Genomic DNA, 13,918 nt, shown 5'->3' on the forward strand with positions numbered 1-13,918 from the left:
TTAATCATATCTTTTTCAAATTAGTTTTCAATCAAATCTTTTTAGTTTCTAATTTCAAAATCTTTTTCAAAAATCACTTGATTTCTCTTCCACTTTCAATTTTCGAAAATTATCAATCAAATTTTCAAAATGTTTTCAAAATCTTTTAATTGAATTTTCGAAAATTACTTCCCTTCTTCTCACATCCTTCTATTCATGGACTAACACTATCCCTTAATGCAAAATTCGAACTCCATCTTCTTGGACAAGTTCGAATTTTCTACTTCTGTTTTCTACCTTTCTTTTCCTCTGACACTTCAAGGAATCTCTATACTGTAACATAGAGGATTCCACATTTTCTTGTTCTCTTCTCTTTCATATGAGCAGGAGCAGAGACAAAGGCATTCTTGTTGAAGCTGATCCTGAACCTGAGAGGACCCTGAAGAGAAAGCTAAGAGAAGCCAAAGCACAACTCTCTTTAGAGGACCTGACCGAATTCTTCAAGGAAGAAGAACCCATGGCAGCCGAAAACAACAACAATGCCAACAATGCAAGGAAGGTGCTGGGTGACTTTACTGCACCTACTCCCGACTTCTATGGGAGAAGCATCTCTATCCCTGCCATTGGAGCAAACAACTTTGAGCTTAAGCCTCAATTAGTTTCTCTAATGCAACAGAATTGCAAGTTCCATGGACTTCCAATGGAAGATCCTCATCAGTTTTTAGCTGAATTCTTGCAAATCTGTGACACAGTCAAGACTAATGGGGTTAACCCTGAGGTCTACAGACTGATGCTATTCCCTTTTGCTGTAAGAGACAGAGCTAGAATATGGTTGGATTCTCAACCTAAAGAAAGCCTGGACTCTTGGGAAAAGCTAGTCAATGCCTTCTTGGCAAAGTTCTTTCCACCACAAAGATGGAGTAAGCTTAGAGTGGAAGTCCAAACCTTCAGACAGAAGGATGGAGAATCCCTCTATGAAGCTTGGGAAAGATACAAACAATTAATCAGAAGATGTCCTTCAGACATGCTTTCTGAATGGAGCATCATAGGAATTTTCTATGATGGTCTCTCTGAACTATCTAAGATGTCCTTGGATAGCTCTGCTGGAGGATCTCTTCATCTGAAGAAGACGCCTGCAGAAGCTCAAGAATTGATTGAAATGGTTGCAAATAACCAATTCATGTACACTTCTGAAAGGAATCCTGTGAACAATGGGACTAGTCAGAAGAAAGGAGTTCTTGAGATTGACACTCTGAATGCCATTTTGGCTCAGAATAAAATATTGACTCAACAAGTCAATGTGATTTCTCAAAGTCTGTCTGGAATGCAAAATGCACCAAGCAGTACTAAGGAAGCTTCATCTGAGGAAGAAGCTTATGATCCTGAGAACCCTTCCATGGAAGAGGTGAATTACCTAGGAGAACCCTATGGTAACACCTATAATTCTTCATGGAGAAATCACCCAAATCTCTCATGGAAGAATCAAGAGAGACCTCAACAAGGTTTCAATAACAATAATGGTGGAAGAAACAGGTTTAGCAATGGCAAGCCTTTTCCATCATCTTCTCAGCAACAGACAGAGAGTTCTAAGCAGAATACTTCTGACTTAGCAACAATGGTCTCTGATCTAATAAAGACCACTCAAAGTTTCATGAATGAAACAAGGTCCTCCATCAGAAATTTGGAAGGACAAGTGGGTCAGCTGAGCAAGAAAGTCACTGAACTCCCTCCTAGCACTCTCCCAAGTAATACAGAAGAAAATCCAAAAGGAGAGTGCAAAGCCATAGACATGGCCGAATGTGGAGAGGAAAGAGAGGAGGAGGACGCCACTGAGGAAGACCTCAGTGGGCGTGTACCAATCTCCTCTGAGTTCCAATGGGAATCTGAGGCTCAAAATGAGACCATAGAGATTCCATTGGACTTACTTCTGCCATTCATGAGCTCTGATGAGTATTCTTCCTCTGAAGAGGATGAGTATGTCACTGAAGAGCAAGTTGCTAAATACCTTGGAGCAATCATGAAACTGAATGACAAGTTATTTGGAAATGAGACTTGGGAGGATGAACCTCCCTTGCTCACCAAAGAACTGGATGACTTGTCTAGGCAGAAACTGCCTCAAAAGAGGCAGGATCCTGGGAAGTTTTCTATACCTTGTACCATAGGCACCATGACCTTCAAGAAGGCCTTGTGTGACTTAGGGTCAAGTGTGAACCTCATGCCCCTCTCTGTAATGGAGAAATTAGGGATCTTAGAGGTGCAAGCTGCAAGAATCTCATTAGAGATGGCAGACAACTCAAGAAAACAAGCTCATGGACTTGTAGAGAATGTTTTGGTGAAGATTGAAGACCATTACATCCCTACTGACTTCATAGTCCTAGAGACTGGGAAGTGCATGGATGAATCCATCATCCTTGGCAGACCCTTCCTAGCCACAGCAAAGGCTGTGATTGATGTTGATAGAGGAGAGTTGATCATTCAAGTGAATGAAGAATCCTTGGTGTTTAAGGCCCAAGGACATCCCTCTATCATCATGGAGAGGAAGCATGAAGAGCTTCTCTCAAAACAGAGCCAAACAGAGCCCCCACAGTCAAACTCTAAGTTTGGTGTTGGGAGGCCACAACCAAACTCTAAGTTTGGTGTTGAACCCCCACATTCAAACTCTAAGTTTGGTGTTGGGAGGTTCCAACACGGTTCTGAGTACTTCTGAGGCTCCATGAGAGTCCTCTGTCAAGCTAATGACATTAAAGAAGCGCTTGTTGGGAGGCAACCCAATGTTTTATAATTAATTATTTTCTTTTGTTATTTTATCTTTTTTGTAGGTTGATGATCATAAGAAGTCACAAAAACAATGAAAAAAGCAAAAACAGAATGAAAAACAGGAAGAAAAACAGCACACCCTGGAGGAGAAGAAACTGGCGTTCAAACGCCAGTAATGCTAGCTGTTGGGCGTTTAACGCCCAGTCTTGCACCATTCTGGGCGTTTAACGCCAGAAAGGGGCACCAGACTGGCGTTAAACGCCAGTAAAGGGCAAGAACCTGGCGTTAAACGCCAGGAATGGGCACCAGCCCGGCGTTTAACGCCAGAAATGGCTCAAAACGTGATTTTGAGCCACATTTGGTGCAGGGATGACTTTTCCTTGACACTACAGGATCTGTGGACCCCACAGGACCCTACCATCACTCTCTCTTCTTCCCCCATTCACCAATCACCTCAATACCTCTTCCCCAAAAACCCTTCACCTATCAAATCCCATCTTTCTCTTCACCACTCACATCCATCTTTCATAAAACCCCACCAACCTCACCCTTCAAATTCAAACCACTTTCCCTCCCAAACCCACCCATAATGGCCGAACCTTTACCCCCCTCTCTCCTATAAATACCCTTCTTCAACTCTTCATTTTCACACAACCTCAACACCCTTTCTTACCCTTCTTGGCCGAACACACTACCATCTCCCTCTTCCTCATTTCTTCTTCTTCTACTCTCTTCTTTCTTCTTTTGCTCGAGGACGAGCAAACATTTTAAGTTTGGTGTGGTAAAAGCGTTGCTTTTTGTTTTTCCATAACCATTTATGGCATCCAAGGCCGGAGAAACCTCTAAAAAGAGGAAAGGGAAGGCAAAGGCTTCCACCTCCGAGTCATTGGAGATGGATAGATTCCTCTCAAGGGTGCATCAAGACCACTTCTATGAAGTTGTGGCCTTGAAGAAGGTGATCTCCGAGGTCCCCTTTTCACTCAAAAAGGGTGAATATCCGGAGATCCGCCATGAGATCCGAAGAAGAGGTTGGGAAGTTCTTACCAACCCCATTCAACAAGTCGGAATCTTGATGGTTCAAGAGTTCTATGCCAATGCATGGATCACAAAGAACCATGACCAAAGTGTGAACCCGAATCCAAAGAATTATCTCACTATGGTTCGGGGGAAATACTTGGATTTTAGTCCGGAAAGTGTGAGGGTGGCGTTCAACTTGCCTATGATGCAAGGAGATGAGCATCCTTACACTAGAAGGGTCAACTTTGATCAAAGGTTGGACCAAGTCCTCACAACCATATGTGAAGAGGGCGCACAATGGAAGCAAGATTCAAGAGGAAAGCCGGTCCAATTGAGAAGGCATGACCTCAAGCCCGTGGCTAGAGGATGGTTAGAGTTCATACAACGCTCAATCATCCCCACTAGCAACCGGTCCGAAGTTACCATAGACCGGGCCATCATGATTCATAGCATCATGATTGGAGAAGAAGTAGAAGTTCATGAGGTTATAGCTCAAGAACTCTACAAGGTGGCGGACAAGACCTCCACTTTGGCAAGGTTAGCCTTTCCTCATCTCATTTGTCACCTCTGTTATTCAGTTGGAGTTGACATAGAGGGAGACATTCCCATTGATGAGGACAAGCCCATCACCAAGAAAAGGATGGAGTACACAAGAGATCTCACTCATCATGAGATCCCTGAGATTCCTCAAGGGATGAATTTTCCTCCACAAAACTATTGGGAGCAACTAAACACCTCCCTAGGAGAATTGAGTTCCAACATGGGACAACTGAGGGTGGAGCATCAAGAACACTCCATCATCCTTCATGAAATTAGAGAAGATCAAAGAATCATGAGGGAGGAGCAAAAAAGACAAGGAAGAGACATTGAGGAGCTCAAGCACTCCATAGGATCTTCAAGAGCAAGAAAGAGCCGCCATCACTAAGGTGGACCCGTTCTTTGATTTCCTTGTTATTGTTCTTCTGTTTTTCGAAAATTATGCTTTATGTTTATCCATGTTTGTGTCTTATGATCATTAGTGTCTTAGTGTCTATGCCTTAAAGTTATGAATGTCCTATGAATCCATCACCTTTCTTCAATAAAAACGTGCCTAATTGATAAAAGAAAGAATTGCATGAATTTTGAATTTTATAATAGTTTAATTATTTTGATGTGGTGGCAACACTTTTGTTCTTTGAATGTATGCTTAAACAGTGCATATGTCTTTTGAATTTGTGGTTCATGAATGTTGGCTCTTGAAAGAATGATGAAAAAGGAGACATGTTACTGAGGATCTGAAAAATCAATAAAATGATTCTTGAAGCAAGAAAAAGCATTGAAAAAAAAAAAACCGAAAAAAAAAAAGAGAAAAAGAAAGAAAAAGAAAGAATAAAGTTGTGATCCAAGGCAAATAAGAGTGTGCTTAAGAACCCTGGACACCTCTAATTGGGGACTTTAGCAAAGCTGAGTCACAATCTGAAAAGGTTCACCCAATTATGTGTCTGTGGCATGTATGTATCCGGTGGTAATACTGGAAGACAGAGTGCTTTGGGCCACAGCCAAGACTCAATAAATAGCTATGTTCAAGAATCATCATACTTTACTAGGAGAATCATTAACACTATCTGGATTCTGAGTTCCTAAAGAAGCCAATCATTCTGAATTACAAGGGATAGAGTGAGATGCCAAAACTGTTCAGAGGCAAAAAGTAAAAGCCCCGCTCATCTAATTAATACTGATCTTCACAGATGTTTTTGGAATTCATTGCATATTCTCTTCTTTTTATCTTATTTGATTTTCAGTTGCTTGAGGACAAGCAACAATTTAAGTTTGGTGTTGTGATGAGCGGATAATTTGTATACTTTTTGGCATTGTTTCTAGTATGTTTTTAGTATGATATAGTTAGTTTTTAGTATATTTTTATTAGTTTTTAATTAAAATTCACTTTTCTGGACTTTACTATGAGTTTGTGTGTTTTTCTGTGATTTCAGGTATTTTCTGGCTGAAATTGAGGGACCTGAGCAAAAATCTGATTCTGAGACTCAAAAGGACTGCAGATGCTGTTGGATTCTGACCTCCCTGCACTCGAAGTGGATTTTCTGGAGCTACAGAGGCCCAATTGGCGCGCTCTCAACGGCGTTGGAAAGTAGACATCCTGGGCTTTCCAGAAATATATAATAGTCCATACTTTGCCCAAGATTTGATGGCCCAAACCGGCGTTCAAAGTCACCTCAAGAAATCCCAGCGTTAAACGCTGGAACTGGCACCTAAATGGGAGTTAAACGCCCAAACTGGCACCAAAGCTGGCGTTTAACTCCAAGAAGAGTCTCTACACGAAATTGCTTCATTGCTCAGCCCAAGCACACACCAAGTGGGCCCGGAAGAGGATTTTTATGTCATTTACTCATTTCTGTACACCCTAGGCTACTAGTTTCTTATAAGTAGGACCTTTTACTATTGTATAGAAATCTTTTGATCACTTTTAGATCTCTAGATCATCTTTGAACATTTTAGTTCTTAGATCATTGGGAGGCTGGCCATTCGGCCATGCCTAGACCTCATGCTTATGTATTTTCAACGGTGGAGTTTCTACACACCATAGATTAAGGTGTGGAGCTCTGCTGTACCTCGAGTATTAATGCAATTACTATTGTTCTTTCATTCAAATTCCACTTGTTCTTTTACCAAGATATCACTTGTTCTTCAACATGATGAAGGTGATGATTGACGCCCATCACCATTCTCACCCATGAACAAGGTGACTGACCACCATTCTTGTTCTACAAGCATCTGAGGCTTAGTGAATATCTCTTGGATTCCTGATTGCACGATGCATGGTTGATCGCCTGACAACCGAGTGCTCGCCTGACAAACGAGCCAGCCATTCCGTGAGATCAGAGTCTTCGTGGTATAGGCAAGAACTGATGGCAGCATTCAAGAGAATCCGGAAGGTCTGACCTTGTCTGTGGTATTCTGAGTAAGATTCAATGACTGAATGACTGTGACGTGCTTCAAACCTGTAACCTACTGGGCGTTAGTGACAGACGCAAAAGAGTTATTCTATTCCGGTAGGGGAGGGAACCGAACCGGTGATTGGCCGTACTGTGACAGAGTATTGAGCATTAGCTTTCACTGCGAGGATGGGAGGTAGCTGCTGACAACAGTGAGACCCTATACGAGCTTGCCATGGAAAGGAGTAAGAAGGGTTGGATGAAGACAGTAGGAAAGCAGAGAGACGGAAGGGAAGGCATCTTCATGCGCTTATCTGAAGTTCCTACCAATGAATTACATAAGTATCACTATCTTTATCTTTTATGTTATTTTCGTTCATCACCATATATATCTGAGTTTGCCTGACTAAGATTTACAAGATGACCATAGCTTGCTTCAATACTAACAATCTCCGTGGGATCGACCCTTACTCACGTAAGGTATATTACTTGGACGACCCAGTGCACTTGCTGGTTAGTTGTGCGAAGTTGTGTAATGCCATGGTATTGAGCGCACCAAGTTTTTGGAGCCATTACCAGGGATTATGAGAGTTGTGAAAAAGTATAGTTCACAATTTCGCGCACCACCCACCACCCTGTTTCTATTCTCTTTCTCTGCACACCACCACCTACTTCCTCCCTCCTCCAAGACCAGCCGCCACCGGCGACCATGCCCCCACTGCCATCACATACACACACACACACACACACACACACACACTCTCTCTCTCTCTCTCTCTTTCTCTCTCTTTTTCTCTATCTCTTTCTCCCTTCCTTCTTTCTTTCTCTCTCTTCCCCAATTCCTTCTCTTATCTCTTCCCAGTCTTGGCCACATCGCCACCATGCTGATCTAGTCACGCCCTTCTAGCTTCGGAAACCACACTAGCAGCGGCGAACCCCTGTGCCGCTGCACCCCTCCTCATCTTGCCCAACAATCCTTCATCCCTCCTTCTTTATCTACTTCCAGGTTTCCTTTCATGCCTTGTTCTCTTTTCTTTTTTCTTTTATGTGTTTTTAATTCTGCTCTTTAATGTTATTATAGTTACTATGTGGCATTAGGTTAATTGATTTTAGTGTTTATACTTTGAATGTTGCTGAGACTGGATAATGCTGTTGAGTTTGAGACTGAATGCTGCTGCTTTTGCTTGATTTTGAATGTTACCATTGGTACAAAAAATTGCAACCCCGCACAACTAACCAGCAAGTGTACTGGGTCGTCCAAGTAATACCTCACGTGAGTAAGGGTCGATCCCACAGAGATTGCCAGCTTGAAGCAAGCTATGGTTATCTTGTAACTCTTAATCAGGAGTTTAATGATAAAAAGAGTTTTGTTTGCAAAAAGTAAAAGAGCATGAAATATATGATACTTGTTATTCAGTAATAGAGAACAGGTTGGGGTTTTGGAGATGCTCTGCCCTCTGAATTTCTGCTTTCCTACTGTCTTCTTCTCCAAACACGCATGGTTCCTTCTATGGCAAGCTAAGTGTTGGTGGATCACCGTTGTCAATTGCTACCATCCGTCCTCTCAGTGAAAATAGTCCAGCTACGGTTCCCGTAGGGCAATCATCTGTCGGTTCTCACTTGTGTCAGAATAGGATATATTTATCCTTTTGCACACTGTCATTGCGCCCAACATTCGCGAGTTTGAAGCTTGTCATAATCATCCCTTCCCAAATCCTACTCAGAATACCACAGACAAGGTTTAGACCTTCTAGATCTCAGGAATGCTGCTAATTGTTTCCAGCCTTTACCACGAAGGTTATGATCTCACGGATTCGAATGCTCTATTGTCAAGAGAAGCAGTCAAACTCATGGATCAGGAGCCCAAGAGATACGCACTCAAGCTGTCGCCCAATGACTACGTTGAGCTCAGATAAAACGGAAGTGGTTGTCAAGCACGCGTTCATGGAATTGAGAATGATGATGAGTGTCACAGATCATCATATTCTCTATTTTGAAGTATGAGTGAATATCTTAGAATAGAAGCAAATGTAATTGGATAGAAAATAGTAGTAATTGCATTTATCCATTAAAATACAGTAGAGCTCCTTACCCCCACCTATGGGGTTTAGAGACTCATGCCGTAAAAGATACAATATGAAATATAAAAATGTCATAAGTCCCTAAATGAAAGTCTAAAAGTAGTTTTTATACTAAACTAGTAACCTAGGTTTCAGAAAAATGAGTAACTACATGCAGATAGTGCAGAAATCCACTTTTGGGGTCCACTTGGTGAGTGTTTGGGCTGAGTTTTGAAGCTTTCACATGCATAGGCCACTGTTGGAGTTAAACGCCAGTTTTGGTGTTAGTTTGGGCGTTTAACTCCAGTTTTGGTGCCAATTCTGGCGTTTTACACCTGAAAAGGGTTTCTAGCTTACGTTTAACGCCAGTTTGGGTCGTCATATCTGGGGCAAAGTATGGACTATTATACATTGCTAGAAATCTCAAGATGTCTACTTTCTAACGCAGTTAAGAACGCGCCAATTGGGCTTCTATAGCTTGATGATTGGATTTTTGACGGTTTAGAATTTCACTAATGAAATCTCGTTGTAAAGTATAGTTTCTAAACTACCAATAATTGATGAGCGGATAATTTGTACGCTTTTTGGCATTGTTTTTAGTATGTTTTTAGTATGATCTAGTTAGTTTTTAGTATATTTTTATTAGTTTTTAGTTAAAATTCACTTTTCTGGACTTTACTATGAGTTTGTGTGTTTTTCTGTGATTTCAGGTATTTTCTGGCTGAAATTGAGGGACCTGAGCAAAAATCTGATTCAGAGACTAAAAAGGACTGTAGATGCTGTTGGATTCTGACCTCCCTACACTCGAAGTAGATTTTCTAGAGCTACAGAAGCCCAATTGGCGCGCTCTCAACGGCGTTGGAAAGTAGACATCCTGGGCTTTCCAGCAATATATGATAGTCTATACTTTGCCCAAGATTTGATGGCCCAAACCGGCGTTCAAAGTCACCCTCAGAATTCCCAGTGTTAAACGCCGGAACTGGCACAAGGATGGGAGTTAAACGCCCAAACTGGCATAAAAGCTGGCGTTTAACTCCAAGAAGAGTCTCTACACGAAAATGCTTCAATGCTCAGCCCAAGCACACACCAAGTGGGCCCGGAAGTGGATTTTTATGTCATTTACTCATCTCTGTAAACCCTAGGCTACTAGTTCTCTATAAGTAGGACCTTTTACTATCGTATTTAGAGATCGGGGTAGTTATCTTTGTTTTGATGCTATCTTAGATCATTGGGAGGCTGGCCATTCGGCCATGCCTAGACCTTGTTCTTATGTATTTTCAACGGTGGAGTTTCTACACACCATAGATTAAGGTGTGGAGCTCTGCTGTACCTCGAGTATTAATGCAATTACTATTGTTCTTCTATTCAATTCCGCTTGTTCTTGTTCTAAGATATCACTTGTTCTTCAACTTGATGAATGTGATGATCCGTGACACTCATCATCATTCTCACCTATGAACGTGTGCCTGACAACCACCTTCGTTCTACCTTAGATTGGGTGGATATCTCTTGGATTCCTGATACACGACGCATGGTTGATCGCCTGACAACCGAGCGCTCGCCTGACAACCGAGCCAGCCATTCCGTGCGATCAGAGTCTTTGTGGTATAGGCTAGAACTGATGGCGGCATTCAAGAGAATCCGGAAGGTCTAACCTTGTCTGTGGTATTCTGAGTAGGATTCAATGATTGAATGACTGTGACGAGCTTCAAACTCCTGAGGGTTGGGCGTTAGTGACAGACGCAAAAGAATCACTGGATTTTATTCCGGCCTGATTGAGAACCGACAGATGGATAGCCGTGCCGTGACAGGGTGCGTTGAACATTTCCACTGAGAGGATGAGAGGTAGCCACTGACAACGGTGAAACCCTTGCATAAGCTTGCCATGGAAAGGAGTAAGAAGGATTGGATGAAGACAATAGGAAAGCAGAGAGACGGAAGGGACACAGCATCTTCATGCGCTTATCTGAAATTCCCACCAATGAATTACATAAGTATCTCTATCTTTATCTTTATGTTTTATTCGTATATCACCCATATCCGTTTGAGTTTGCCTGACTAAGATTTACAAGGAGACCATAGCTTGCTTCATACCAACAATCTCTGTGGGATCGACCCTTACTCGCGTAAGGTTTATTACTTGGACGACCTAGTACACTTGCTGGTTAGTTGTGCGAAGTTGTGTTTATGCCTTGGTGTTGAACACCAAGTTTTTGGATTATTTGAGTTGTAGTGATCACAATTTCGTCCACCAATAATCCTTTCATACAAAAGATTGTTTGTCAATAAAACAAACCCCTAAATTTATAAACCGAAGTATTAAACCTCGGGTCGTTCTCCCTAGGAATTACAATAAAGTGTCTTGTTATTGGTTGTGAGTTATTTTGGGGTTTTTGAGATTTTAGACAAGAAATATAAATGGCAAAGAAAATAAACTAACAACTAACAAAGCTCTTGACAAGATATGAGAACTAGAAGTCCTATCCTAGTTATCCTCCTCAATTGATAACAAATTGTCCATTACTTCCACTTAGTTAACCTCTAACTATGGAGGAAAGTCAAGTGGATGAATCAATTTGATTCCTCAAGTACTAATCAATTCCTAAAGGAAAAACTAGCTTTAAAGGCATTCAAATCAATTAGCAACTTCTAATTATCAATCAACAAAGGAATTAGATAACTCAAGAGTCACTAATTACTCTACCTAGGCCAAGAGGAACAAAACCTATACTAAAATCCAACCAAGCATTTCATCAAACACTTGGAAGGTACAAAAGAAAAGCATAGTAAATTGATAACAAGAATAGAATCTAACAACAATTATTGAAAGGAATTAACAACAACAATCAAAAGAAACACAATTATTATGAATTACCTTGATTGAATTGAAAGAGAGTAGAAGAAATAAAAGTAGATCTACAACAAAACACAAGAACAACATAAAAGAGATTACAACTAAAGAATGGAAGAAGAATGAATGTAACAACAAGGAATTGAGAAGATATAAGTAGAAGAAGATGAATTAAAATCTAGATCTAAGAACTAAGCTTAATCCTAATCCTAGTCTTAGAGAGAAGTGAGAGCTTCTCTCTCTAGAAACTAACTCTAACTACTAAACTAAGCTAAACTAAACTAATGGTAACTAACATGTCCATCCCTCTTCAATCCTTGGCTTAAATAGGATCAGAAATGAGTTGGATTAGGCCCACAAGGCTTGTAAATTCGCTAGCCACGAGTTTGCATGAAGTGAATTATGTGCACCAACGGCGCGTACATGTACAGTGCACATACACATCCTTATACGTATAGCAACTATCGCAAATTTTATATCATTTCGAAGCTCCGGATGTTAGCTTTCTAACCCAACTAGAACCGCATCATTTGGACCTTTGTAGCTCAAGTTATGGTCGATTAAGTGCGAAGAGGTCGGCTTGACAGCTTTTGCGTTTCCTTTATTTCTTCACGAGTTCTCCATTTCTACATGCTTTTCCTTCATTCCCTTGGTCCAATCCTTGCCTCCTAAATCTGAAATCACTTAGCAAACATATCAAGGCATCTAATGGAATTAAGGAGAATTAGATTTAGCTATTTTAAGTCCTAAAAAACATGTTTTCACTCTTAAGCACAATTAAAGGAGAAGTTATAAAACCATGCTATTTCAATGGATAAATGTGGGTAAAAGGTTATAAAATCCCCTAAATCAAGCACAAGATAAACCCTACAATTGGGGTTTATCATAGCTCCAAAAAATCTATTTCGGGTGCATGAGGGTCAGAATCCAACAGCATCTGCAGTCCTTTCTCAGCCTCTGAATCAGATTTTTGCTCAGGCCCCTCAATTTTAGCCAGAAAATACCTGAAATTATAGAAAAATATACAAACCCATAGTGAAGTCCAGAAATGTGATTTTTAAATAAAAATTAATAAAAATATAACAAAAAGTGAATAAAACATGCTAAAACCTATATGAAAACACTACCAAAAAAAATATCCACTCATCACAGCACCAAACTTAAACTGTTGTTTGTCCCCAAGAAACTAAACAAATAAAATAGGATAAAAAGAAGATTATGGTGTAATAAAATCTCAGAGTCTTCAATGCAGCTCAAATTCAAATTAGATGAGCGGAGCTTATAACTTTTTGCTTCTGAATAGTTTTGGCATCTCATTTTATCCCCTGAAACTCAGAATGATTGGCTTCTTTCAGAACTCATCATGCAGATAGTGTTATTGATTCTCCTAGTTTAGTGTGTTGATTCTTGAACACAGCTACTTTATGAGTCTTGGTCGTGACCCTAAGCATCTTGTTTTCCAATATTACCACCAGATACATAAATGCCACAGACACAAAACTAGGTGAACCTTTTCAGATTGTGACTTAGCTTTGCTAGAGTCCCCAGTTAGAGGTGTCCAGAGTTCTTAAGCACACTCTTTTGCTTTGGATCACGACTTTAACCACTCAGTCTCAAGCTTTTCACTTGGACCCTCATGACACAAGCACATGGTTAGTGACAGCTTGATTTAGCCGCTTAAGCCAGGATTTTATTCCCTTGGGCCCTCCTATCCATTAATGCTCAAAGCCTTGGATCCTTTTTACCCTTGCATTTTGGTTTAAAGGGCTATTGGCTTTTTCTACTTGCTTTTTATTTTTCTTTATTTTTTGCCTTTTTTATTTTTTTTCGCAAGCTTTGTATTTTTCACTGCTTTTTCTTGCTTCAAGAATCAATTTTATGATTTTTCAGATTATCAATAACATTTCTCTGTTTACCTCCTTCTTTCAAGAGCCAAACCTTACTTAAATTTCAGTAAAAAAAATTATGCACTGTTTATGCATTCATTCAGAGAGCTAAAGCAATGCCACCACATATAAATAATTTGAATTTTTCTTATTATATACTTGAGATATTTGCACCCTTACTCTTCTAAAAAAATCTACTATTTTATTCATGTTTGATAATGATAAAAAAAATAAATTATACCCAAATTGATAAAAATAATACTAATGCTCATGCAATTCTAATACTAATGCTCATGAAATCCTAATATAGGTCCTTAATAACAGAAGTTATCACAAAGTTAGGACTCAACAACCTTGATTTTGGGAGATAGGCACTCCTTCAATCTGTGGGATGCCTGGCGCTTCAAGGGATAGCTTCTAGCGCTTCAGCTCCTGTAG

The 13,918-nt window shown here is 40.3% G+C and overlaps 1 non-coding gene across 1 annotated transcript; it reads right to left on the bottom strand.

Moving 5' to 3' along the window:
• Positions 1-901: 901 nt before the first annotated feature.
• On the bottom strand, positions 902-1,009 carry LOC130958936 (small nucleolar RNA R71). The gene has a single exon (XR_009078036.1). It is a non-coding gene; the product is annotated as a small nucleolar RNA R71 (small nucleolar RNA).
• Between the last annotated feature and the right edge of the window lie 12,909 nt (positions 1,010-13,918).

This window comes from Arachis stenosperma, chromosome 10 (assembly GCF_014773155.1).
Source record: "Arachis stenosperma cultivar V10309 chromosome 10, arast.V10309.gnm1.PFL2, whole genome shotgun sequence".
Classification (NCBI taxonomy): Eukaryota; Viridiplantae; Streptophyta; class Magnoliopsida; order Fabales; family Fabaceae; genus Arachis; species Arachis stenosperma.